Source organism: Staurois parvus, unplaced genomic scaffold (genome assembly GCF_062004578.1).
Source record: "Staurois parvus isolate SC_StPar_1 unplaced genomic scaffold, SC_StPar_1.0 ptg000154l, whole genome shotgun sequence".
In the NCBI taxonomy this organism is placed as follows: domain Eukaryota; kingdom Metazoa; phylum Chordata; class Amphibia; order Anura; family Ranidae; genus Staurois; species Staurois parvus.
Genome location: NW_028317950.1, coordinates 9,011,651 through 9,034,778, shown reverse-complemented (window position 1 = coordinate 9,034,778; position 23,128 = coordinate 9,011,651). Strand labels below are relative to the sequence as shown.

The window sequence follows — 23,128 nt, the reverse complement described above, 5'->3', positions numbered from 1 at the left end:
TTGTCTAGGTACCTCATAAGAAGGTTCAAAAGTATTTTTCTCCCTTTATTTTATACACAACGTTATCTACAAGCAGTGGACCCACAGTGTGCACATACTCTGCTCTAATTTGCAGAACAAAATGTGGAGTATCTGAATAGGACATTTTGTGGAGATGCTTTGCACTGAGCTCTTGCACACTTGAAGTCTCTGCTTGCAGCTCTAATTAAATGCTATAACTAAAGTGCAGCTGGTGGTGGGGGTAGGGGGGGATATGCAGTCAAGGTTCGGGTGACCTCCTAAATAGTTGAATACATGAGCCCTCACCATGCTTTTTCATTACTGGACAGTTATTTCTAGCAGTTTTCTACTTTGAAGAAAATGCAAAAAGAAGAAAATAAAAAAAAAATAAAGGAGGAACTTGTTAGCTTATTACAGAACACTAAATGTAAGCCACAATAGGAAAAAGAAAAAAAACATACTACATTGCAGAACAAAGCAACAGAACAGAGTAATAAAAAACGAGGAACTAATAGTGTGTATTCATGTCTACCCAATTTGTTTTTTTTTGCTTTCAAATAGAATCACTCTTTTGGGACCACTTTTCAGAAAAGGTTGGCTTGTTTTAAGTGGGGTTCTAGTGGCTGTTTGGTCCAATTTTCTTGTCAATTAGATATGTTAGCTTATGGGCAGTTCGGCATCCATTAATAAGAAAAAAAAATGAGAAATTTATTGATGTGGTTTAATATTTTCAGAATTATATTGCATTGATAGAAGACACAAAACACAAAAGGATGCTTTCCAATGTGATATTTATCCAAAAGTAGTCTATTCAAAGTCAGTATTCTAAGATTTATGTTGCCTGTGATACCACGCCAAGTATGAAACTGTAAAGAGGGCAAATGCTGGTTTACGATTGTACAAAAAAACTCACAAACTACAATAACAGGTTCATGTGACTATATAAGACATAAAGCACAAGTAATTAACTTCAACTGCATTTCAGCCTCTGCAATTCACAGGTAACCTGCCTAAAATTTAACTGTAAAGCTGGCCATAGATGGGTCACAATTTGGCCAGTTCAGCAAAAGACCACCTAATAATCGACATCTCACAAATGGGCTTGTTGGAAAATTTCTGTTCAGTTAGCGCTGCAGCCCATCAGCTACAACACACATCAGTGTTTTCTGACAGAGGAGGCGGCCCTGCTGCCAGAATACTAGAACATATCAGGGAAGATTCCTCCATCCACCTTGCTTGTGTGGATGGGGGAATACATTGTCTTTTCAATCAGCTCACTGGGTGACTGAAAAAAACTGATCCATGTAAGGTCAGCTTTAGCTTTAACTTGCTCAGAAAAGTTGAAACATAGGCTTGGGCTACACAAGAAACTTTTAGCGGCTCAATCTTGCTTCTAGAAGGGGTAGTGATGAATCACAGGGTGTAGTAAATAATGGCAAAACAAGTGAACCAAATGGTTTTCTATGGAGTAAGCTACTCCAGTAGCATGTAGTAGCAATCAAACACACAGAGTAGCATAATGCTCTATTCATATGCAATTGATGGCTAGAAGATGCTGCTACACTTGTTTAGCTTACTCCATAGGGAACCATTTGCTTTATTTGCTTAGCGATTAATTGCTACACCTAGTGATCTTGGTATCAGGACTGAGCCACTAAGAATCTCCAGTTTAGCCTTAGTCTATGACTGCCAGTAGGTGCTTACCCTTAGTAGCAACAGAATATAATTGACCATGTAGCCCTAGTTTACAGAGGGGATGTGCTCTATCATCCCAACCTACATGTGAAACGACGAGTCTGAATACAAACCACTTAGGCATCTTGTACCGCATTGTGCGGAGGTAGCAGTAGTTTCACATGTTCCCTCATACACCACGTACCAGGTATTTTTAAGGTTGGTACAGTGGTGGAACAGAGCAGCAGGAAGTAGAAGGTACACGCACTATAGAAATACATGTACTTTGGGGGAGATTTACTAAAATGGGAGCATGCAATATTTGGTGCATCTCTGCATAGAAACCAATCAACTTCCAGGTTTTACTGTCAAAGCCCAATTGAACAAGCTGAAGTTAGAAGCTGATTGGCTACCATGCACAGCTGCACCAGATGATGAGTGCTCCAGTTTTAGTAAATCTACCCCTATATGTCAAATACAAACAAGAGGGTATTTAAAAAAACAAATAATTTAAAAGTGTTTGTAGAAAAGAGCCAAAGAAAGAAGGAAAAGGGTGAGGTAAAGATCAGTACAGAGCAGATGGGGAAGAGGCCCCAAAAGAGCCAAAGAAGGAAATATGAAAAGACAGATATGTAGAGGAGACAGGTACTCTATAAACGGCTATGAAGAGCCAGCGCACTTGAGAGTGACCTATGTGGGGGAGGTATAGGACAGACTCTGCAGAAGTAAGGGAGACATGCTGGCCGGGAAGGGCCTTACACATAAACTACAATCAACTTGGATCTCTAAATAACAGGATGTGTAAGAGAACAAATGTCTGCAAGAACCAGGCTGGGTTCATTCAGCTGGGCAGAGTGGGGTCACACGAACGCCGAACCAATAGGATTATGCAGGCCTGTCCCCCCTGTAAGCAGCCTATGAATGCACATGAGTATGAGTATCCAGGAGATACCGGCAGAACAGTGGGCCTGTCATCCATCCTCTCAGTGTTCTGCCAGGTTGGTCAGTTTATGTAGTATAGCTATAGACAACATTCCCCTATATGGGGACAAGAGACGGTTACTTTAATGAAACCCCAATATACTTGCGGGACCAGTCATGGTTACGGAGATCGTGGAATGTCTCTGGATTCAGCTTCTGATCTCGACTGCGGGCGACGGTGTCGGACGTGCTAAGGCCTCGTGATGTGGGGCGAGAGTTCCCGAAGGTAGTCGACAGGTCCAGCCAGTCCGAAATAGGAACCTCCTGGGCCTCCAGGAAAGCGAAAAGGTCCGGGAGCTGTTATGGCCAGCACAATATGAAGGAGTCATCACCCTCAAATCAACATAGCAGTGCTGAGGGCATGAGCTGCAATCCAGTTAGTGACTGCTTGGCAAATGAACATGGCCACAATGACCGTTTGTAAGATAGGACCAGCAACGGCAAATACAGTATGCCTTGGAAGGGTTTCTAAACACCTATCAAAATACTTAAAACGTAACTAAAGGAAAAACTTTTTTTTTTCTTTTTGAATACAGTGGAGATAGATTAGAACAGCTGTTCGTTTTTATTGCCGTCTGTCTTCACCCTAATTTTATAAACAGTAATAACCTGCGCTTGGGTAAACAATATTGGTAAAGAGCAGCTAACAAGATTGTTGGCAAGAAACAAATAATAGATGATAAAATGCAGCACTAATTACCAAGTATACAATGCATATAAAATGATATATCCCCAAATTGAATAACATATATATATATATATATATATATATATATATATATATATATATATATATATCAATATGTAATGTGCAAATATTCTAAAGGTGCAGTCCTTAAAAATTATCCATAAGGTGCAGCTGGAGATCACACAAAATGTGCTAGAAAAGGTAATAGTACCCGAAGAAGAAATCCTCCACATCAATCGACACACACAGCCTCGTACCAGAAAAATATTGACCACAAATCAAAAGTCAAAGAGCATGTGTTTCATATGAAGATGGCTGGAGATCCCAAATAACTCTTACCCAATCCACTGCAGCTGGAAACTTTCAGCCAAAGAGATGTTCTAATACTCCCAAACACATACATGAAGGGGAAAGCAAAACCACTTTATAGTAAAGTAATTTATTAAAAAATATATATTACACCTCCAAACATCCAAATGGATTCAGAATAAAAGGTAACCAAGATAGGTTTCTAACCAGCAAGATGGTCATCTCTATTTGTTCTGTTTACCATTATCATTGAAAGTGAAAGTAAAAGTAAAAGAAAATTCCAATTTTTGGGTTGTCCCCATAAAAGTAATAGAGAGGAAATCTTCCAATGGGGACACTAGTTCTGGTGACCTGGAGGTTCCAAGGAATCACCTTAAGTTGCAGGGATTTCCTCCCACTTCCTGTTTGGCAATGACATCTCTGCAATGGGACACAGATGTCAAAAAAATAAAACTGATGGGTGTTATAACCCTCCCTTGTTCTATGAAAAAAAAAAAGATTTTGCCTTTAGTTTCTAATTTAAGCCGGCCATAGACTAAGTGATTTTCCTCTGTTAAGATTGAGAATGAATTAAGTGGAACTACTTTGAGTAAAATGACATGGGTACCAGCAAAATATAGAGGTTTAAAAGATACCACGAGTGTTTTTACACTGAATGGTTTAAAGGTTTGGGATAAATTGCACAAATTTATGAAATGGGATTTTAATTCACAACTAATTTCACTTAGGAACACGGACTATTTCCCCCCAGGTAGGGAGGAGAGTATAGGAAAATGGTTAAAAAAAGAGGATATTCAATTGAGAGACATTATGGATGGACAGGAATTAAGGACACTTAAGGATTTGGAAAAAGATAAAAGGGAACTTTTTATTAAAATAGACGAGTGGAGATATCACCAATTAAAACACTTTGTTAGAAACCTTCCGAAACCTTTGAGACTGAGAAAGGATTGGAATTTGTTTGAGAGGTTATTGGATGCATGAGGAGATGGGAAACGGGGCACGGCAAAAGTTTATAAGATTCTCACTGAGTTAGACACACATACAAAGCCAATGTATATAGCAAAATGGGAAAGAGATATGGAAATAGAGTTAGATGAAGATAAACAAAGGAAAATATATAGATTAACACACGAGAACATAAGTATGAGAGAGGTGGAGGTAAATTATAAATGTTTAACGAGATGGCACATTGCATCGAATGTGGAACACAAGATGAGTGGGAAAAATACACCAGAGTGCTGGAGGGGATGCGGAAAGAGAGGTACGTTATATCACTTATGGTGGGAGTGCCCAAAGATCCAAGGTTTCTGGGAGAAAATGGTTCAATTAATTGAGACAATCACTGGGATAAAAATAGGATTGAACCCAGAGGTGTGTCTACTACACAGTACAGATTTATCAGTAAATAAATATAAGGACTCTGGTGTATGGCACTACCTGAATGCGGCAAAGGGTCTGATTCCTAGGTTTTGGCATAGACCAGAGGTGCCGAGGGAGGAGGACTGGGTAGAGAGAACGAATCAGATATGTAAGATGGAGAAATTATATCATACGCAAGAAGACAAGATGGGGCTATTCTATAAGAAGTGGAGAAAATGGGAAGAATTTGCAGCGAATCATATGAAGTAGTAATGTGAAAGAGGAAGAAGTATTTGTATACACTATTTAGGAAAAGAGTTAATAGAATAATGCAGAGTGGGAGGGTTCATGAGTGGGGAGGGTGGGTACTCTGTGGGGGGCGGTGGGGTATTAGATGGGGGCCGGTGGGGTATTAGATGGGGGCCAGGGAGGCAATGGGAATAATAAGATAGGAAGAAAAGTAATTAATGGTTTGGAAAATGATTTTTGTATGAAAATAATGAAGAATTGTGTATTTTATATGGAAAATAAATAAATATTTAAATTTAAAAAAAAAATAACCCTCCCTTGTTCTATCAAAAATGAAAAAAAAAAAAAAAACATTTTGCCTTTAGTTTTTAATTTAAGCCGGCCATAGACTAAGTGATTTTCCTTCCTGCAACCCATGGATTGCAGGAAACAAAATCACAGACCGTGTTGATGGGGGAGAGACCACTGCGGGGCCACTGTGTACTTCCAGCAGCAGGGGGGGTGGATCCTTCTGTACGATCCTCTTCCATGTCCACCTCTCCTTCATCCACATCTTATTCAAAGGGGTTGAGAGGTTCAGGATCATATTCCTGAATAGATTCAGATGAAGAGGCAGAAGAGCACTTTTGAGTCTGGGAGACTTAAGGTTCTAGCTTTCTGCCTTTGCAGAGAGTTATCCAAAGAAACCAGATATACCAAAGTGATGAGATACCCTCTGTGGTATTCACAAAATGAATGCAGACTGAGAGAGCATTTGCACATTCAAGAAAGAAGCTGTTATAACACAGGAACCGACTGATGTTCTTTTGCTGTGTCTTTGGAAGGTAGGCAGTCGAGAGATCAGCTGACATGCTCTTTACTTCCTCGCTGGAAATGGCAGGTGGAAGAGCTTCAGCCGATTGGCATACTGCAATTACATCATTCCACCCGAGTAGCAATGCTGAGTGAGAAACCCACCAAATATAAAAAGGTGAACATTATTAAAACATTATTTTTACAGGAGGGGGATAACAGTGATTAACACCCCACATGAAAAAACAAAAAACAAAACAAAAACAGAACTCTATCAAAAATACATGGAAACCCTGTTTTACTCTACCCAGGCTTCAGGAGGAACCAAACTTCACCCTTCATGGCAGGCTTACCTCCATATGGGTTTTCAGGGTCTGGTTGCCATTGAAATGGACCATGGCCCTGCATAGCACCATCTGGCTAACTAAACTTATTGCACCATATGCCTAGAGCACCGATCCAGCTCAAAGCAAACATTACAAGCTGGCCCTGCTGCTGTATGGTTCCCAAGATGTACATCGAGGGTAACCAATTTGGAAAACACAAGTAGGAACTGAGGCAAAAAGCAGTTGGATTTTGATAGAAATGTCAGCCAAGGTAGTGAAGAAAAAAAAAAAAAAAAAAAGAATAGTTTAGAAACTTCTCCATAGAAGAGGTCCATCACCTAAGGATAATACTAAAAAAAACTAAAGTCCCATGGAGTGGGTGGGGCTATAGGAGGATGCACAAGGGTGTTCCCAGCAAAGATTTTGCCAGTGTCCAGTCACCTGAAGGTAGCAGCATACAACCATGGTCTATAAATAGAAGACATGTACTGTACGATAAGGATGGCAAAAATGAATACAGTTTTATATTCACTGACACATTTTAAATGTATAAAAGGGCCCATTTACTTCTCTGTGCTACATTAACATGTGTTATATGGCCCATTATCATGCATCGAGTTAAGATACCCCGCTTAAATTAATGGGCTGAAAACACACCCTAACATGCCTAAAGTTGTACAACTTATTTTATGTACTGCAGCTCACCTCAACTCTTCACCAAGATTGCGGTGCAATACAAGGCAGGTACACTGCTGCTGTGCGTTGGGGTCAGCGTATGTCATGTGTGCTATTGCAACATGAAAATGTGAATCTGGCATTGCAACACAAAAATGTGAATCAGGCCTTAATGCTGTGAATTGTGAGGATGAATTGCTCCACACTGCCTGCAGTTACAGAGCTTAGTTAGGGATTGTTTACAGTTCATTTACAGCTTGTTAAAGCTGATCTCCATATTTACTGTCATTTTAACTATGTTCTACAATAACAGGTGTGCCTGTTGGGCATGCTGTATAAACTGTATGCAGCCTCAGCTACATACAGTATGCACTGATGTACACCTGCAGTGAGGTCAGGTTAAGAACAGCTGAGGCTACATACAGCTTATACAGCGCACCCAGTGGACGTACCTGTTAGTGTAGAAACTGGTGTGTTTGGGCCAACTTGGCCACAAGCAAACTACCGTATTTTTCACTCCATAAGATGCACTTTTTTCCCCCAAAAAAAGGGGAGAAAATGTCAGTGCGTCTTATGGAGTGAATGTAAAGCAGCCGGTCCGGTATTTCTGCCGCCACCATGTCAGAATATCGGGCCGGCCGCTCAGCTGTTCTCTCCTGCAGGACCTTACCTGTTCCTCGCTCCAGCGCTGCAGTCTTCCCGCGGCAGCCTCTGTGACAGCCGGGTGCTCACTGCGCATGCGCGAGAAGCGCTGCACTTTGTGAATGGTCCGGTGTCTTCTGGGAAACATGACAGGTCCCAGAAGGCTCTGGGCCATTCACAAAGCGCAGCGCTTCTCGCGCATGCGCAGTGGGCACCCGGCTGTCACAGAAGCCGCCACGGGAAGAAGGAAGGACAACTCCGCGGAAGTGGGAGCGGGTACCTGTCAAATTAAGGTACCCGTTCCCCCTCCCTCCCCAAAGGTCCGCAGTCTCTGGTAATCTCCTTTACTGTCTGCAGTCTCTGGTCATCCCCTGCACTGTCTGCAGTCTCTGGTCATCTGTACTATGTCCACAGTCTCTGGTCATTCCCTGTACTGTGTCCGCAGTCTCTGGTCATCCCCTGTACTGTGTCCGCAGTCTCTGGTCATCTTCCATACTGTGTCCGCAGTCTCTGGTCATCCCCTGTACTGTGTCCGCAGTCTCTGGTCATCTCCCGTACTGCGTCCGCAGTCTCTGGTCATCCCCTGTACTGCACCCGCAGTCTCTGGTCATCTCCCGTACTGCGTCCGCAGTCTCTGGTCATCTCCTGTACTGTGTCCGCAGTCTCTGGTCATCCCCTATACTGCGTCCGCAGTCTCTGGTCATCTCCTGTACTGCGTCCGCAGTCTCTGGTCATCTCCTGTACTGCGTCCGCAGTCTTTGGTCATCTCCTGTACTGTGTCTGCAGTCCATTGGTTCAGAATATTTGTTTTCTTGTTTTTCTCCTCTAAAACCTAGGCGCGTCTTATGGTCAGGTGCGTCTTATGGAGCGAAAAATACGGTAGTTAAAGTGGCAATAAAGGTAGAAACCAGCTTTAAGATTATGTAATTATATGACTAGTCACAGTTACAGATTTGTTACAGAAGCAACAATAAAGTAAAGTAAATACCTTCCGTTTTATGAAGGCATTGCTTCACAATTCACAAATTACAGCAAGCATGCACTCTTTAATAGACAATGACAACACCTGATAGGTCCTCAGACAAAAGGAATGATCATTCAACCTACCTTGCGTAGGGACGGCATGAGTGGAGATGGCAGGTCACACATTATAGGAAGGAAAACTCCACAACTAGTGGTCGGGGTCAATATTAGGGAAAGCATTAGAAACAGGAGACAGAAATGAGAGCATAACAGAGGTTAGAGATGGGGCATGCTAGTTAGTATAGAAAACAAACAGACATTCCAATTATAAAACAGCCACCCTAATATATACATTCTTATTGATACAAGGTGTTATTAAAAGCAATTCCAGGCAAAAGGTGAAAGCACTGGAATCACCAGTGCTACCCATAAAACTGTCCACAGAGGTCAGTAGGAGTGTACTTTGAACTGTACTTTGCAACTTAATCTTTCTGCTTTATAAATCAACTGATTGGTGAATGTGTGAAAATTCAGATTATTGAAATTTTTACATCAGACTGTACAGGAAGGCAGGTGATCCAGCATCAGCAGAAGTGTGTTCCAGGACCACGATTACTGACAGAAGGGAACAGGGTGAACGGGTACAGTACTGCAATATTTGGATTTAAAGCCCCACTATAGGATAATTCCCCCCCCCACTCCATCTCAAAGCCCTTTATAATTACCTAAAGCTACAGTCACATAACAATCCAGCCCCATGCCTTCTTTCTGCTCTTCTGTTTAGTTCCTGCTTGAGTCCTCCTTTGGGTCGCTGCCTGTCTGAACTGGACACTTCCTATAGGAGTCCTCTTACCATTCAAAAAAAAAAACAACGTCAGCAGATGGGAGTGAAGGAGACAGGTGATGTTGGGTGAAATTGCAGTGCTAGAATAGCGGTCCCTTGCACCAGAACCAGTGATGGCAAAAGACCTGGACAAGGGACTTTGGTGACCATAGCGGGCTTCACCAGGTAGAGGGTAAGAGAAAGCCTGTAAGGATGGGTTAAAGAGGGGGAGGAATGTTTTTCTCAGTCGGGCTTTGTAAACGCAAGTAGCCTATGCTCCTTGTATGAATCTTAAGGTTTTGTTTTAGTTTTGACTGGAGCATACCATTAAGGTAAAAATCATGATGTCTCGGACCCAAAATGACAAACTTGTCTCAGAAGCCTCTGGCAGATGCATCTTTTCCCTCTCTGACATGACACACTAACCAATCTTGTTGAGCTACAGTGTAGTATGGTGCCAGTGTCCCAGAAGAAGTATTTGGCTTGTGAGAATTTCAGACTCCCTTTGAAAAATAGATGTACATTACAGGTGTCAAACTCAATTTCAGTGTGGACCACATCAGCACTATGGCTGCCCTCAAAAGGGTGATGGTGATGTGGCCAAATTAATAAAGACAGAATGTAGGTTGTTTATTCCACATAACAGCAATGAACAGAGTAGAAAGGGGATAAAACCGCTTTAACTGACCAGATTCCAAAGATGGCCGCCGGGACCCACGTGGTGCCGGCGGCCATCTTTGGAATCTGGTCAGTTCAAGCTGTTTTATCCCCTTTTTACTCTGTTCATTGCTGTTATGTGGAATAAACAACCTACATTTTAAAACAATATCACACTATTGGCCTCCTCTTTCTGGGGCTCCTTGCGGAGCTTTCACCACCCACAGAGCAGTTGTGCCAGTGCCGATAGTGGAGTTTTGAGCAGTGAGGAGCATCAGACCAGACCTCTTCCATCTTAAAGGGACCTCCAGGTTACTGAGAGTGTTATCTCTAAATGCGCACATTGATTGCGCATCTGGTGAGTGCGCAGTCTTTATTAATTTGGCCACATCACCATCACACAGGATAAGACCACCAGATACTGAAGATCATCACGATCTCCTATGCACTTCATTTTGGACTATATGAGGATTATCAATTGATTTCTTGGCACCTTATGCACTATTGGTCACTATACAGTGACATATTTTATCAGCAATAAGTCACTTTATTGCATTATTAGCACTTTATCACCGGTGTCACTTTTTATACACTTGCTTGGATCATCATATGTATATATATATGCATAATACTGTTTGAGAGTGACACTATTCTATGGTACCACTAAGTCACTTGATTATAGTCAGCACTATGTCACTGATTATTTTATAAGCTTAATATTTTAGTTTGTATATGATTATAACGGTCTAGCGCTACACCCTATATTATATTTACATTTTTGAAGGTTTTTTTGGTACCTTTTGGTGTTTTAGCAGCTTTACTTTTAGCGCTCACTTACCCTCTATTTGTGCTTTATCAGTATAATTTCTGATCACTGTCACCTGTAATACATTGCACACAGAACCGCAGTGTTCAAAGAATCAGGCATGATCTCTGCCAGCATTAGCAGGTGAATTTTCTTGGTAGCGGTTCAAGCAGTCTGATAGCCAGGTGCTCTTTTTCCCGTGAGTCGCACTAGGTACCTATAAATTTAGAGCCCAAAATGTCCAACCAAAGGTACACTAGTACAGAAGCCTACAGGATTCTGAGCATGTTAGGTGAGAGCAAAGGGGAAGACTCCCTGACACAATCCGCCTCAGAATACAAACCTGTAGACAACAGTGCACCCTGACAGGTAGCTTGGACGATGGAGAAGAGGTCCCTGTTAAGATCAGGCATACCTGACCCCATGAAGCTGAAGTGCTAGGATCACATGACTTGTCTCATATGCAGAAGAGTGCCAGTACTAGTGCCACGCTACCTTTTGGTGAACTGGCGAGCACCAGTGGCCTAGTATATCCTGGTCTTTTTTATACCAGTACTGCAGTACCACTTAGTGATGTGGCGAGTCCCACAAGTGCAGTAGAAAATGGTGCGGTGGCGAGCACAAGTAGTGTACCACAGCCACCAAGAATTCGCACACAGGCCTGTAGAGCCCCTAGTGTCCTTCCAGATGTGCTTGCAAATCAGCCCACAGATTCTGCAGCACCCATACTTCCCCCATTCACTGCCCAACCCGGAATTCAGGTAGAAACAGCAAATTTAACTACTCCCCTTGAGTTTATGGAGCAGTTTTTCACAGAAGATTTGTACAATTTGAGTGTGGGCCAAAGCAATTTATATTCTCTACAATATATCGCCGCAAACCCAAATTCAAACCTTGCCAGACCATTTGCATGGAAACCTATTACAGTTTCCAAATTTAAAACTTTTTTGGACCTAACCCTCAACATGGGCATTACAAAAAAGAATCCTTAACATGGGAGCAGTGGACTTCAACAACCAAATGATAAATCCGCACCTAGTTTCCCAGAAAGCTCGACACTGATACAAAAAAGGTGTCTATTTATTTATTTCAATTGGCTATATATAACGCTTTTGTAATTTACAAAGCAATGGACGAAGTAGATCCTTTCCTAAAATTTCAGGAAGAGATCATCATGGCCCTTTTGTATCCAGAAGGTGCTGTGGCCCAATCCTCAAATCCAGATGCAGTTAGCCGGCTGCATGAGAGGCATTTTCCGGATGTCCTCTCTGGTACCCCAACCCAAAGGTCACCCCAGAGAAGATGTTGTGTCTGTAGCAGACATGGAATAAGACGCTACACCCACTTCTTTTTTCCCTCCTATCCTGGCCAACTTGGTCTCTGCCTCAAGGACTGCTTCTGTTGCTACCATACACTAGTGGAGTATTAGTATAGGGTACAGCATGGCACAGTTCAGGGCACATATTCACCATTTTCGCAAAGGGTCTCTAAAGATGTTAGATAGTCAGAAAACTGTCCATAACATTTTGAGAGACCCGATTTTTCATCTAAAGTTAAAAAAAAGAGCATATATGCCAAAGCATGGGGGCCTGGGGTGGCCAGTGGGTGGATGGCCCCTATGCTTCGGCATATATATTTTATAATATTTGTTGACACGTCATGTGTGTCCACCATTAGAAGGGGTCAGATGCAGGGAGGTATATTCTAATGGTGGGCATACCACACACTTTTTCTGGCAAAGATTTCTTCTCTTTTTTTTTATTCAGCCCACAGAAGAACACGGCATATACACCTAACAAGGACCAGCAACGTACTGGTACATCATTGGAGCAGTTATACCAGTATGATGCCTGCAGCTGCGGGCATCATCCTGGTATGGTTTTGATAGACCCCAGATTTCTCAAAAAAAGAATATATGAGAATGCCTATTGAAGTTATAGGGGATATTTGCATTCCCTATGATAGCATTAAAAGTGATTAAAAAAAAGCACCCTCGCCCCTCCAAGCGCTGACCCTGTGCCAGTATGTAAACAGTGGTTGCACCATGTATGTGAGGTATTGCCGCGAACGCCAGATCAAGGGCAATAATTCTAGCAATAATTCTAGGAATAAACCTCCTCTGTAAATCTAAAATTGTAGCTTGTAAAGGCTTTTAAAGCATTGCCTATGGGTATTATAAATGTATGCAGTTTGTCGCCATTGCACAGAGCATGCGCAGTTTTAAAGCATGTTATGTTTGGTATCTATTTACTCAGCATAGCATCATTTTTCATTTTTTATATTTTACCAAATAATTGGCCAATATATTGTGTTTTTGTGCATTAAAAGTTAAAAGTGTATTTTTTCAATAAATTTGTGTTTGAAAAATTGCTGCCCAAGTACTATGTGACATAAAAAATAACAGCACCCACCATTTTATTCACGAAGGGGTCTGCTTTAAAAAAAATATATAATGTTTGGGGGTTCAAAGTAATTTCCTAGCAAAAAATACAGTTTTTTTCATGTGAAGCTCCTAGATTGTAAGCTCTAACGAGCAGGGCCCTCTGTTTCCTCTTGTACCAAATTGCATTGTAACCGTAATGACTACCTTCATTTTGTAAAGCGCTGCGCAAACTGTTGGCGCTATATAAATTCTGTATAATAATATAATAATAATGTGAAAAAAAGTGTCAGAAAAGGCTTGGTTAGAAGAGTGAGTGATGTGTGGCATAAACCTCTAATGCTGGGCATAAAATGCCCCCACCCCCCAAAATGACCCCTTTTTGGAAAGTCGACACCCCAAAATATATTCTAAGAGGCATGTTGAGTGAATAGATGAATTTATCTTTTTTAAACACAAGTTTTAGGAAAATGACAAAAAATAAATAAATATATATATTTTTTTTTTTTTTTTACACAAAATTGTTACTTAAATGATTTACTGCTCACATTTGCCATGGGTATATGTGGAATTGCTCCGCAAAATTCATTCTGTTACTTATCCTGAGTATGGGGATACCACATGTGAAAGACTTTTTGGTAGTCTAGCCAAGTACAAGACCCCAAAATCCAATAAGCACCTTCAGGCTTTTAAAGAGCTTTATTTACTCATTACACTTCCTGGCTACCTATCACAGAAAGTAGATACCCCAAGGAATTTGACAAGAAGCATAGTGAGTATTTTGCAGATCTCGTTTGTTGCCACAAGTTTTTGGAAAATGAGGAAAGAAAACAAAAACTTGTTTTTTTATTTTTACCAAAGACATGTAGCAAAATACATTTTGGCCTAAATTTATGACGAAATTTGAGTTTTTTGGATGTTTTTTACGACAGAAATTAGAAAATATTGGTTTTTTTTTAAAAAGGGACATAAATTTAATTTATGTACAGTATTGCATGACCGCGCAATTGTCAGTTAAACTAGTGCAGAGCTGTATAGCAAAAAAATGGTGTTAATTGCAGTATCTATAACATAGTCTGTAGATGCTAAAACATTCATACAAAGCAATTTCATTTGGGTGCAGCACTGCATGACGGCGCAATTGTCAGCTAAATTAACACAGCACTGAATAGCAAAAAGAGGCCTGATCAGGAAGGAGGGTAAATCCTCAGGAGGGCAAGTGGTTAATTTTATTTAAAAAAAAAAAAAACTCCATAAAAGTTCTTGGTCTAAGAGAAGAGAATACAAAAGATCATTCTGACGAATTCTGGCTAAGTTTGTCTCAAAGATGGAAAATATTACTTTCTGACCCCTCACGGGCACCCTCATTCATTTTGTGGATCAATATAACAACAATTGATACACAGTAATTATAAACTTAATTAAAAGGTTAGTTCACCTAACAACAAAACGGATAGTGTGTAATAATTGTCCATTGGAAGTGTGTGATAATTGTCCAATGGAAGTGTGTGATAATTGTCCAATGGAAGTGTGTGATAATTGTCCAATGGAAGTGTGTGATAATTGTCCAATGGAAGTGTGTGATAATTGTCCAATAGAAGATAAACCAATGTGCTATTGACAAAAAACTTTCAACATTCCAAACCTGTAGGCCAGCTGTCCCTCCTTCAATGCCCTGTAATAAAAGTTGCAGCCAGTGTACTTGGGCCATCCTAAAATACAGTAAATCAAGACATGTTTAACACAAATGTTGTAATTTGGTCGCATGTATGACCCACCCAAATGTGTTATTAGGCTATTGCAATGAATGGTGGGGCACTGAATATGATCTCTGAACTACAGTGACTAAGGCTACGTTCACACTAGCCTTGTGTGCAGGCGGCAGAGAGGCGTTTGGGAAGCGTTTTTACCGCTTCCCAAACGCCTCTGCCAACTCTGCACATTACAGTACATGGTGCTGTTCTAACAGGAGCGTTTGCGTCGCGTCGCGTTGCGTCGCGGCAAAACGGACGCCTCTGGTCGAGTCAGGAGGCTTTGAAGCCTCCTATTCTCGTCTATGGTGCCGCTCCGCAAACGCCCGGCCGGCAATTGCGGTGCGGTTGCGACGCGGTTGCGGGGCGTTTGCGGAGCGGTAACACCACTCAAATGCATTATAGGCGTTTGTGGGGCGTTATTAACGCTCGGCAAACGCCTAGCAACCGCCACTAAACCGCGCATGCGGCGTTTGCCGAGCGTTAAAAACGCTCCGCAAACACCGGACCAACGCTTGCCAAACGCTATAGGGGCGTTTGGCAAGCGTTGGCAAAACAGCCTAGTGTGAACGAGCCCTAAATGATGTGTCCAAACCCAAAAATTCTGCTCTGGGCACATCTTTTACAAAAAGAGGTTTTTACATGCAGTATAAACAGGAAGAAGGGGTAAGCAAGTTTTGAAGAAAAGTGAGTTTGCACATTGCGATTGGCATTTATTGTAGTGTATTTGTTGTATAGATTATATTATTACATTTATAGTGATAAAAGGTGAACTAACCCTCTAATAGTAACAGGATCACCCAAACCATTTATTTTTTAATATTTTGATAAGTTTTACCAAACCTGCCTCATGTGGTAGGCTATTGAAAAAAAATAAATAAATGGCCCCCAGTGCACCTCCATGATAACAGAAATATAGGATTGAACATACAGGAGTTACATAATAGAGAATACAAAAACCTACCAGATTTTGGTACAATAAAGCAGTCTTCTTAACTTTCTACACATTATTAAGAAAAGGTCTGCTGGCAAAAGGGACAAAAATTTCCTATGGAGCTACACTGGTCGTAATTTAGAAAATGCCTGGACAGGGAAAACACTACATAAATTCAGGCCAAACGTTTACATTGCTGTTTTACAATTTACTAAAGCTCACTAGATTTATGTTTCATTGTAAAAACCAGAAAAGGTGTATAGAATATTTATTAGAGCTGAAAGGACAAGACCGACATAATAATGCCCAGAACTGGCTTACTTCCAGGTATGTCCGCTGCTTCAAGATTACAGTAGCTGTGAAAACTCTGTCAACATTGTTTTGGAGAAGATTGCTGACAGTTACATAACTTCCTTACGAAAGAAAAATGGTGAGCAAAAGTAAGAAAAAAAACGAACGCTACAGGGCTCAAATAATAATGAAATAGATGCAAACCAAGCAAAATATTCTTCCCCCAAAGCATCATATCTTAGCCAAGTTAAGGAAAAGTGCACTCATTACTTCTGTGAAACAGATGCATTAAAAATGAAGCTTGTAGGAATAATTATCTTCTCCGACTGTCCTATGAAGCTGCATAACTCTTGACCTTCTGTATGGTCAGTGCCGATTGGCCCTGTGCTGATCACAGCCACCCTCCCAAAGAAAAAAACAAACAAAAAAAAAAAAACTCTAGCAATACACACTAAACTGAGCATGTGCAGAGCGACTTCTGGAGCCCTGTACTATCAGCAGATGGATTGGGGACAGTAGAAGAAGGGGAGCATCACAGAAAACAGGATCAAACAGCCTTTTTACACAATGTGGAGGATTAACCCCTTAGGCTCCACAGTGAGTATAACAAGCATGCTTTACTGCATATACAGACTGATTTTATGGTGGGTTTAATAATAATTTAAATGTGGTTCATTTTCTTTTTTTTATGCTTTTTGTTTTTCTTTATTTTCCCTGGGGTTACTGCTAGTAACACACTTCCTGTCTTAGGGTGGCTCCATGGAGGACCACTATGGAGGAGCAACAGCGTCACTCTTGGACAACAGCTCTGTCAACCTGTGGTGAGGGTAGTGTTAGATGCACTAACAAAAAATTGGATGGAATAGTACAGTGGTCTCCAAACTGTGGATAGGGGGCCAGATACGGCCCTTTGCTTGCTTTTGTCCAAACTTTGAGGCACAATTCCTCCCACCGACACCAACAATGGGGCACTATTCCTCCTTCTGACACCAACATTGAGGTACTTTTCCTCTTACTGACATCAATGTTGGGACACTATTCCTCCCATTGCCACCAACGATGAGACACTATTCCTCCCACTGCCACCAATGGAGCACTATTCCTCCCACTGCCACCAATGGAGCACTATTTCTCCCACTGAAATCAAATGAGGGAGCACTATTCCTCCCACTGATACCAATGATGGGGCACTATTCCTCCCACTGACACCAACGATGGGGCACTATTCCTCCCACTGACAACAATGATGGGGCACTATTCCTCCCACTGACACCAACGATGGGGCACTATTCCTCCCACTGACACCAACGATGGGGCACTATTCCTCCCACTGACACCAACAATGATATACTTTTCCTCTCACTGACATCAATGATGAGACACCAGTTTTCTAATACCAAAAATAGGGCATTATGTACTCCCACTGATGCCAGGATGATGCCAGGATGGTTTCTACTCCCATAGGCCCTCAGGGCAGTAAACCGTCCCTCTGGCTTTAATTTGTTATTCTAGTCCAATGGTCTCCAAACTTTCTAAACAAACTCCAGCTAACACTTTCTAAACAGTTACAGAACTGTTTTTTTTCTTGGGGGGGGGGGGGGGGGGGGGGAGTGTTTACATAAGTGAAAAAAGTTGACTATTGTAAGCACAATTGCCAGTGGTAAATAGTTTGACTCGTACCTCTAACCGCCAAGGAAAAAAAAGCAGACAAATTTAATTTTTAAAATTATGTAGCCATCACAATGACGGGTATGCTGTGAAAGAAAAAAATGTATGCTTTTAGGGTTCAATATGCTTTAACCGTGGAGGTAATCACTGTCACGTAGAGCCATTCACGAGTCACAACTCTGAACTGATGTGTACTGTGTTAGAAAGACCATTCAAAATGCAGGGGCTACCGTGAACATTCAATGCACATGAAGAGGTCTTACTGATTTTTTTACAGCGCAGCACACAACACATTGTGCGCTATGGTGCGTCGCTGGTGGTGCTTTGGGGCTAATGGAAAGCACTGATGAACAACCAGCAAGTCGCCTTACGGAATGTTCGCACCACAGTGCACACACACATTTACACGCACGTATTTTTTGTGCATTAGTGTACACTGTGTTAAGGTAGCATGTCAAATGGGTCCTCAATGTGCACTATTTCTGGAACTGCAGCATGCTAAAACACACAGTGCATTTACATTTCAGCACAGTGGCACTCTATAGAACGGGTGCATTTATTTTTGCTGTATATGTGAGTTGAGGTACAATGAGGAATGAATGGCCAAAAAAAACCATAATGGGGTTGATTTACTAAAACTAGAGAGTGCAACCATGCCAGCTGCACCAGATTCTGCAATCTCCAGTTTAAGGGCCAGTTCACACTACAAAAATGCACTCCGGATGCATTCCAGATACGTTTTTGCTTACATTTCTTTCACACCACACGCAGTTCAGGTGCGGTTCTGATGCAGTTTGCCATGTTCAAGTATGGTTCTGTGCAGAAAAAATGCAGCATGTTCTACTTTTTTTTTTCTGCACTGGAAACTGACTGGAACGGACTGCACTAGTGTGAACCAGGGCCATTGGAATACATGGAAAACACTGTGCATGCATTTTTGATGCAGAAAAAAAAGCACACCAAACTGCATCTAGTGTGAACTAACCCTAAAAAAAATAACATGTATTGCGGTAACCGATAAATTTGGATGTGCTATATTGCTAAATAACCCTTAGAAGTCGGTAGGCAAATCTGTAAGCACGGAAAAAAAGTGCTTCCTTGAACAACAAAAAAAGAATCAAGAAATTATGAACCGGCTGTAAAAATTTAAGGCACACTGGTGACCTGGCTACTTAGAATTGTTAATCCTTTTTAATGTTTCAACCTAACCTGGAATATCATTATTTATCCTAGTTAGGAAAGACGTGCATCAGTTAGTTGTCGGGAATAACAGAGCAGCCAAATACAGTTTTGTACAATAATTTTGCCTACCAAACTCTACAGAGTTAGGCAGGCCAAAGATGGATCGAAATTTGGCCAGTTCACCAGGGACTGGACAAATTCCAATCTATCTATGGGCAGGCTGCTTGTACTAAAGTCGATCTATCATTTGACTTCAGTGCAACGAACCTGTTAGGTTTTTTCATTTGATAACTGCTTGTGGCTATGATCAGAATCCAAAAGCTCAGTGGGAGGGATTCCACTATCCACACTGCATGTGCTGATTGGGGAATCAATCAATTTTCATTCCTACAACACGTGGTTGCAGGGAAGAAAGTATAATAGTGGCACTATGTACTAAATATGGCTAAAGCCCACTGTTGGCTGATGCCACAGAGCCACTGCAGGCTCTGGAAAGATCTAGACCATATTGTCGGGATTCACCCAGCTGCCTGACTGACAGTTTCCTAAGCCTCTCAGCATGTGGCAGAGAACCAATGCCAGTTGTGCCCACCCCCTCTCCAGCCAGAAGTTCCAGTGAGTGCTGGGGGAACAGAGCAGAGAGTGGCGACTGATAGTCACTGCTCTCCTCTCTGGGAACACAGAGAACTGAGCAATTATCGGTCATAAGATAGCTCAGCTCTTGAGTTTAAAGCCAGTGAGGGGCAGCTGCAGCATGGAGGTGAGTATTGATGTTTGTTTTTTGTAATCCCACACTTCTCCTTTAAATAGACTCTGTAAAGATAGCATTTAAATTCCTTTCAGATTTTTATTTCTGCTTGTGACCACACTGTCAGAGGTTCTAACGCTTCCCCCCTCAACTAAAACATGTGTTTTTGTATGTGAGGCTGTAGTGACGCATATCTCCAGAGCACTAAAACATTCCATTTTCTGACTTTATTGTAATGTTATCAGTAGAACAAACATTTAGGAGCCATGTAGAGTCCCAGTCATGACAATGCTTATATACAACAATAAAGTCAACTTAAGGAATGTTTTGGTGTGCTGGTACTATGAGCCACTACAGCCAATGACATTATAGACAAAACTGCATTATATTAGTAGGGTGAGAACGAGTTACCTCTGACAATGAGGTCACAAGCAAAAACAAATATCTACTATTTAAACTCTACCTCAAACTATACAATACTAAAAACTATTTTTGGCTGGAGTAAGGCTTTAAAATATTAGTAGCCAATCAGGAATCAAAGGAACTAAATAGGTGGGAAGTCAGAGCAGACAAACCACAACCAGAAGATCTGTGTTGTGTTTTGTGCGTACAGGAAAAGATTTTTCCCTTTTTTTCTTTCCACAGAAAGAAACAATTTTAGGAAGGTAACAAAGGAATTTTCAGCATGCAAGCTTTTGCACACAGTGATCAATTATATTCAATGTACAGCAAAACACGACATTAAACCTGAATGCCCAGCAGATATTAAAGTGGTAGTAAACGCTTAAAAAAAAAAAAAAAAAAAAAAAAAGGAGGTCTTACTGCAAGGTAATTTCATAATGCGCTGGTATGCATCACATACTAGCACCTTATGAGAGACTTGCCTTAGAATGAAGCCCTCCAGTGGCACACTGTTACCACTGCAGAGGCTTCCATCTTAACTTGGTCTTCCTTCCAGGTTTGTGGGCTGCGCTGCTTGAATGGCCGAGCCGCCAATGATGTCAATGCCACGCATGCGCACAGGAGTCTCGGCCATGGCACACAACTGTGAAGAAACGGCACGGGTATGCCGTTCCTTCAGAGGGCATGCGCCGGTTATGTCACCGCCTGCTACTCCGTTGAATATCTCCTAAACGGTGCATGTTCAAGAGATTTTACCTGCAGGTAAGCTTTATTATAGGTAAAAATGAACAAAGTGATTTTACTACCACCTTAAGGCATCTATAGCAATTTTTTCCAAAGAGCAGACTAGAACTCTAAGGTTTTTGTTGCTGCCTGCCCCCTCCGTCCACTGGGGAGGTTCACCTATTCTACTTGTCCTGGTGACCATCCCCATCAGGAGAAACCTTACAATGGGAAACACTAACCTGAACCCATGGTCAGGTGACACAAATCGGTCCCAAATCTCTTCTCCACCACACTGCCATACAGGAGGGTTCTTCCTCAGGTGCCCATGTTTCTGCCTGCTGACATGGACATTGACCACTGGGTCTACCAGCAAGGTCTTAACAAGGTCGTGATGAGGAGTATACCTGGACTGTAGCAGTGAATAACCAGTCCTTACTCCAGGAAGGGTTTTTGTTTTTGCAAACATATGTGAAAAGATGAAACAGGAGTGAGTGGAATGAATGAGGGTTACATCAAACTTGCAGAGAAACGGGCTTTAACTGGAGCAAAGGATGGTTAACCACCTAGCTGTGCTGTTGTGGCTTGATCACAAGAATGGCCCAAAAGTACAAAAATCTTTTGGCAGGTAGGATAGTTGCTATGTAAATATTTAAAAACTGAGGTTTCAGCTGCTTGCCTGGGGTACAGCTTTAATTACATAGTACAAAGAACACAAAATTGGGTAATTTCAACTTTTAACACTCTAGGGCAAAAGCAAGGAAGAGACCAAAAAAGGCAGGTTTGCTTTTGTATATATGCACGGCAATAACATATGGCCTAAATCGGATAACAGCAAAGGTGAGGTCACTAGCCGACATAAGAGAGCATAAGGTTCTCTGGATTAAAGATCCCTTATAACAAGTACGGATTTCTGTACTGCAAAACGAAACATGTTTTAGATAATATTGTGTGTGTTTATTCAAAACAAGAAAAGAGATGTAAAAATATTCACAGAAGCATTACAGTTGCATAGATCAGTATTTTGGTGATGGCAATAAAAGAAATATTGCTTGTATAACTGGTGTTTTTTTTTAAAGAGTATCGAATCCCAAAACCAAAACTTTAATATACTGCAGCTCACTTACAGTATTTATGTATAAGCACTCTAGGGCAGAACACCTTCCATTATCCTCTCTTCCATACCATAAGGGAGGTGGGGGCTCTGTAGTCCCCACAGAAGGCATTAGCTCATGGGATTTTTGGCCAAATCAATAGGTATTTTTGCACTTGTCACAGCACCCCAGCTTTCCCCCCTGCTCCCCGCATGCAGCCTACACCTGGCAGCAGACACACAGCTCCTGCAAATTCATGCCTCCTGTGTGCAAAGGCACTACAATATCAGACCCCAGCTGAAGCTGGTGTGTGGATCTCCTTATACCAGCTGCAGACTTAAGTCTGCAATCTTTAGGTCTGTTTTTGGTTACCCTTTACAAACACATGGGGTGATTCCATAATTCATACCAATAATTATCCATTATTGGAATATATGTACATAAGAATGCCTCGACCACAACTTCTTAAATGATTTTATCATTAATAATTTTTTAAAAATATTTTTAGCCTTTTCCACCGCACCCTTTTTTAGTTCTGTCCCTATGTGTACAGATATATATATATATATATATATATAGCACTCTTTTTGTATTCTTTGTGTATTACACTGTTACTGAACCCAGGACCCTGCATTCACTATACCTGGTCTCTCACAGTACACACAACATGGAAATGCAATTATTTTAGTGAATACATACTGCTAAATACATTTTCTCATCAGCAATTAGAGAAAAGTCTTGTGACTTCAGCAGAGCACTGGTTAAAGCTTGTAGGAGGAGTTTTCTTTCTGCTCTAGGAGGATGTGAAACCCCTGACCTCTGTCTGGACAGTGTTGATTGGCCCTATGCTGATCACATGCACTCTCCCAAGGAAAAAAAAAACTCTAGTAATACACAGCAAACTGCGCATGTGCATGGGACCATGGCTTCAGTCCGTATCAGGTGGACATTTCAAAAAGAGTAGGGGCAGAGAAGAAAGGATGGAACAGCCTTTTTACATGGAGGATTA

General features: G+C 41.4%; 1 protein-coding gene across 3 annotated transcripts in view; it reads right to left on the bottom strand.

The window, feature by feature from the left end:
* PNPLA7 (patatin like domain 7, lysophospholipase) overlaps positions 1 to 23,128 on the bottom strand; it is a 346,161-nt gene that overhangs the window by 312,035 nt on the left and 10,998 nt on the right. Inside the window, exon 2 of one of the 3 annotated variants that reach the window (XM_089675022.1) lies at positions 8,806 to 8,869. The exons of the other annotated variants lie outside the window; for them this stretch is intronic. The gene's annotated coding sequence lies outside the window, so the exon portion shown is untranslated. The remainder of the gene's footprint in view (positions 1 to 8,805; positions 8,870 to 23,128) is intronic. 3 annotated transcript variants of the gene reach the window in all.